Below are 6,000 nucleotides of genomic sequence, written 5' to 3' on the forward strand. Positions count from 1 at the left end.
TGGTACTACACTTAAGGTGGTAGAAAATAAAAAAGGCCTGGGAGTAATTGTGCAATCAAATATGAAGTTTTCTGAGCAATGCAGACAGGCTGCCAGGGCAGGTCATGGGGTTTTGTCAATGATATATAGGAATTTTGCTAGCAGGGAAAAGGAGGTGATTGTCCCTCTGTATAAGGCAATGGTCAGGCCATGCCTTGAGTACTGCATACAGGTCTGGAGGCCTCATTTTAGGAAGGATGTAGATTTGCTTGAGCGTGTATACCAATATCAGTTGCTTGTTTCCATGCTTCCACTATTATCATTTTAGTATTCACTGCAATACCCACGTCTCTTAAGTTCTATTATCCAACACAAGTTTTCTTCCAAATTTGGCCATTTATGTGGAATTTTATAAAGGTTGTGCTTTGTTTTATCAGCTTGTTGTAATAAAACTTCCTGCTTCCTCCACTGATGAATCATATCAGTAGGCAGTGGTCCAAAATTTGGTTTTGCTGCTGTGTTGTAGTGCTTTTTGGCATATTGTAATACCTTTAGTTTAAATCAAAATTAGCATAATTTTGCATTGTTGATGCACCTGCACCTGATTAGGGCTTAAATGTATAATTGGAATTCACTTGTTACTCCAACAACAGCATGATAATTACTGAAAAGTGTACTAGCGTATAGTAGCTAACTATACGTTAGTACACTTTTATGCAATCTGTTAACTACTATATCCATTAACTCTCAGTTTTGCGTATGTGCCGTATTGCCACTTTCGGCTTCTAAGAAGCAGCGTGATTTTTTAAGGTATTTATAAGGAAAAAAGTGTATATTACAATTCGGCAAATGTGGTAGTATTGCAGAACGAAATACATATCTGAGCTAAATAGACAGTTTTGATATCCAAATTCATATTTATAGTATACATGTTTAGAACTTACATTAATTTCAGCAAAATAACAGATTTATTCATAAAAATTGTTGCCATTTCTTCTTTGAGATAAAATATTATAGCTCAATTTAAACTGAACTGATTTACCTATATAAATGCTTACAATGACAATCGTGTTCTTTTTTTTTTCTTTTTTTTTTTTTCTTTTTTTTTTTTGCAGGCAATTTAAACTGATTGGATAATGTATGGCCTGAATTCACACAGTAGAACAAATTTCCCTTTGTAACTTTGTAATGATTTGTCCTGGTATTGCACTACTTTCAACAGATAGCTCTAGCTATATTACAACTTTGAAACCTGATTTTGTATATAGGTGAATCGTGGAGCAATTCTTAGACCTTGTCTGTGTGTTATTAGATAGAGGCTACCTGCTATCTGATAAGGGAGCAGTTAGTCCTGAAGCAGGCTGCTACAGCACTCTCATCTTTTAAACAAATAGTCAGTTTACCTTTTATACAGGCCATCTGTTTGAAAGCAGTGCAAAACCAGGACACCATAATGCAATGGAAAGTTTGTTCTCCTGGGAGAATTAAGACAATTTCATTATCTGTGCAACTTAAATTTTGCTGGCCACAAGAACAGAGTAAAGGATAAGATGGTTCCACAACATCTTATAAAGAAAGAAATGCAACTCTTTTTTGCATGAATTCTTAAAGGCCAATGCAATCTTTGATACGAGTGATGGATTGCTATCTTAACATTTCTGGATTATAAAATGCTTTTTTTTGCAAAATATAACAGATTTTAAATAATTCCAGATTTAGAGTGCTGAATTTTACAGAATTTACTGTATGTCTATTCAGATCAACAGGATTGCATGATCAACATACAGGAAGCAATCCATGAGGGCAAAAATACTTTATGTTCATATTGATAAACATCCATTATTGAAATCATCAAAGAATAAATAGTGAACATATTCTTATTCTTGTCAAGAGTAACATTAAGCATTATTATTTATAATTAAGCATATTTAATAATATTTAAAAAAAAACTGTGTTGGAAAAAAATAAAGTATGAATATCATATTTTTTATTGATTTTGATTTATTTTTAATAATAAAATAATAAAATTAATTTTCTGCAGGATAAAATGTTTCCCGGAAAGAAATTAAGAAATCAATTGTGTTTTTAATACTTTATGTAAAATCACATGCTATTTATATGTTACATTTTTAGTATTTTATTGTATGTTTCATATTATTTGTAAATTATAAAAATAAATGCATGTTCTGATTTTCATTTATTATTTCAAAGGGTGCATTTTTAAATTTATAATCCTAGGATTTGACTGCTGTTGGTGTGCTAAATAAAATTGAGTATATACTACTCTCCTATGAGTATTTCATGTATACTTATTTGGAAATTGGCATATATGTATTACTCAACATGCCAATTAAGAAACTGCAATCTAAGCAGGTGTGTCTGAAGAGAACTGCATTTTCATACTATGTTTTCAATATAAGTCAAAGTTTTTATGCTGAAACATATAGGAGAGCATTGTCCATAAAGCATTTCCACATTGGTTACAATTGTAACATTGTTGTTTATTATATACAAACATACGTACGTCACTAATATAATACACCAGTATATTAATATACTAAAGGTGAAACCAGAATATTCAATTATTTTAATGTTCCTTTTCTAATAAAAATAATTTCTAAAATCTTTTGCTGAGCACAACTAATTTGCACCTGATCCAGCGGCGAAACTACAAATTCTCTCCCAATCCCCGTGCTCTTTAATAACCATACCAAACCTGGGTCGCAGACCCATTCGGAAGGGAGATCTCCATGGTGATAAACGAGACATGGTAGTAGTTTAACCCTGACTTGACCTCCGCAATCATAGTACATGAATCTCAAATCAGTAAAGCCGGCCCTAAACCTTAAGTCATTCAGTTAACTGGGTATGGGGATCGGATATGATTCGCCTGTATACGGTTGGTAAAAATTAGGAATGCTTTTACTTCTACTCTATCAAAGTTCAACCTAAGGGAATCACTGCGACAAGGGGGAGGAGGGGATTAAAATAAGCATCACCATCTAATATGCAATCAAATAAGTATCCAGATTATGATAGAGTTTCATTTCTCATTAAAATTTTATAAACTAACCATCCCACACCACTACCTGAAGCACTGCCGATTTTTATTATTTTTTTTAACCCAAGAAGAAATCGAATCCTTACCTGTAATAATTAATGGCACCGAAATACTAACTCAGTTGGATTAAATTTTTTCGGCCTCTTTTACTGAGAAGCAAATTATTACATTTACGCGAAATACGCATGCGCAAAAGTAATTCAACCAGCCACCTTTCGGCAAACATACATTTTTTAAAATTTTGTAAATGTTTAGCAAATCGACAATGCATGACTAAAATGATTCAAACGTAAATAAAGTTAAAAACTGTGAAATGTTATATCAAGCTCTATATCTAAGGCTAAAGAAAAGGCAGTGAGTACTACTGGTTCTAATTAGCCAGAGAATCAAGCATCCGAGTGCCCGACATGGAAAGTGAACCCCCACTAACAAAAGTTTATTAAATGGTTATTAAATAAATATGATCTGAATTGTAAGGTGCATAAGTACACGCAAGTAGTAGTAGTAATAAGAGGAATGTGATGCAAGACAGCAAGCGTATGAGCCTTATGTAGCATCAGCCAAAAAAAAAAAAAAAATTCACACAACCATTCCCTCTAAATGTTTGTCCAGTTCCTCCTTAAATTTATTTAACTTATCAACTTCCACGACGACAGATGGAAGTTTATTAAGGCAATTAACCACCCGCTGGCAAAAGGCAAATTTCCGCACATCTATTCTACATCTGTCTTTTCCTAATTTGAATTTATCCCCCCTTAGATTCGTAATCTGAACAAGTGGAAGGATCCCAACAAAATTCAAGTGCTCAATCCATTCAAGGCCTTATACACCTCAATCAGATCACCGCGCAGGCAGCTAGTCTCCAGCCACTGCAATTTGCAGAACTTAAGCCTCTCTTGGTAAGAGGATCCCTTCATTCCCCTCACCAATCTTGTTGCCCTTCTCTGTTCACGCTCAAGCAAATCTACATCCTTCCTAAAATGAGGCCTCCAGACCTGTACGCAGTACTCAAGGCGTGGCCTAATCATTGTTTTATACAGAGAGACAATCAACTCCTTTTCCATGCTAGCAAAATTCCTGTATATCATTGACAAAACCCCATGACCTGCTCTGGCAGCCTGTACGTCGTGGAGTCCTTCCCTGAATCTAATGACACGGTATGTGTGAATGTAAATGCAAAATACTCATTTAGTTTGTTTGCTATCTGAGTAGGATCATCAACAGTCGAACCATCGATATCAAGTGGACCAATCTGGTTCATCCCCTTCCTTTGTAAAGGTACCTTACTTTACAAACACTTCACGACACTATGCCAGGGGTTAACTTAGTTAAAACAAAATTTTAGGACTCACCATAACTACTCATACATTAGAGTCCCAGCATACCATTGCACTGCCTTGTACATAACCTTTGAGAGCTGGGATAGAGGACGCCGAAGGATAGCTTGTCACCAGTCACCAAGAAATACATGATTACAGTTTCAGAAAACCAAAATCGTCGTTCAATGGAATGGGCTTATTCATAAATTTTAATATTACTAGTAATTTAAATTAACAATATTAATAAATTCAAGATTTAGACCTAAATGGATGTCATATGAACTAATGAGGCTCGTAGCAGAGAAGAAAAATGCATGGGACGCATATAAATTATCAGGCCACACAAAAGCCTATGGTAGATATAAGCTGCTCTGTAATCAAGTCACAAAGGAAGTTAGGCAAGCGAAGGTAGATTACGAGAAATCTTTGACAAAGGATGCAAAGAAGAACAGCAAAGAATTCTTTACTTATGACACTGAAAGGACAGTATTCATGGGATACATGGTTCCTGGGCAACGCGACGCTGTCACCACTCTCACTAATGGACGAACCCACTGCTTGACATTTATATGGGTGCACTGCATCCTTCTGTTCACGTAGACGGTAATTCAATGTCAGTATGGATAAACGTCGTGAGTTAACCGACTTTGAAAGAGGGGTGATAGTGGGCCCATAAGTGGCTCCATTGTGGCTTTGCATCCGAGGCACAAAGTCACAAAGGAGGTTAGGCAAGCGAAGGCTGATTACAAGAAATCCTTGGCAAAGGATACAAGGAAAAACAACAAAGACTTCTTTTCTTATGTAAACTATAGTAGGAATAAGATGAATCAGATCGGTCCACTTGATATTGACAGTTCAACTGTTGATGATCCTGCTCAGATAGCTGACAAACTGAATGAGTATTTTGCATCTACATTCACATACATGAGGAACTCTGTAAGGAAAGGGAGGACAAAGTTTACTAAACTCTAACAGGAAGTTGAACGATTTTGAAATAACGGAGAACAAATTAGAGGAGAAATCGTTGAAGTTAAAGATAAAAAAAGCAGCTGGGGTGGATGGAATCTATCCAGTTATACTGAAGGAGGCAAGAGGGGGAAGTAAGTAAACCCTTAGCCATAATTATGACAGCACCATTAGATTCAGGGGAAGACTCTATATGGACTGGAATGTGCAAATGTTTCCCCAAATTACAAGGGGGTTCAAAAAGTGACACAGATAACTACAGACCTGTTAGTTTAACTTCTGTTCCGTGGAAAATAATGGAATCACTGGTTACAGAAGCATTGCAGGATCATCTAGACAAGACTGCAGTTATAGTTCTGACACAGCATGGATTTGTTAAGAGGAGATCTTGTCTGACCAGTTTGACTGGATACTAAGATGTGGCCACAAAGGAACTGGATGCAAAAAATAATTTTGATATCATATACTTGGATTTCAGGAAAGCTTTTGATACTGTTGCATATGGAAGATTGCTATACAAATTGGAGCGGTATGGCATTAAGGGAAAGTTGCTACAATGGATAAAGGGATGGTTGAGTGGGAGACGATAGAGAGTGGTAATAAATGGACACTGCTCTACGTGGACTAATGTTATTAGCGAAGTCCACCAGGATTCGGTGCCTGGCTCATTGTTGT

General features: G+C 35.8%; 1 protein-coding gene across 1 annotated transcript in view; it reads right to left on the reverse strand.

Moving 5' to 3' along the window:
- The window catches only part of LOC150085440 (cytochrome c oxidase subunit 6C-like), a 91,961-nt gene extending 88,745 nt beyond the window's left edge, over window positions 1–3,216 (reverse strand). Inside the window, exon 1 of the mRNA XM_090373246.1 lies at window positions 3,127–3,216. The gene's annotated coding sequence lies outside the window, so the exon portion shown is untranslated. The remainder of the gene's footprint in view (window positions 1–3,126) is intronic.
- Between the last annotated feature and the right edge of the window lie 2,784 nt (window positions 3,217–6,000).

Source organism: Mastigoproctus giganteus, chromosome 5, assembly GCF_048544385.1.
Source record: "Mastigoproctus giganteus isolate SK-2022 chromosome 5, ASM4854438v1, whole genome shotgun sequence".
Lineage (NCBI taxonomy): Eukaryota > Metazoa > Arthropoda > Arachnida > Uropygi > Thelyphonidae > Mastigoproctus > Mastigoproctus giganteus.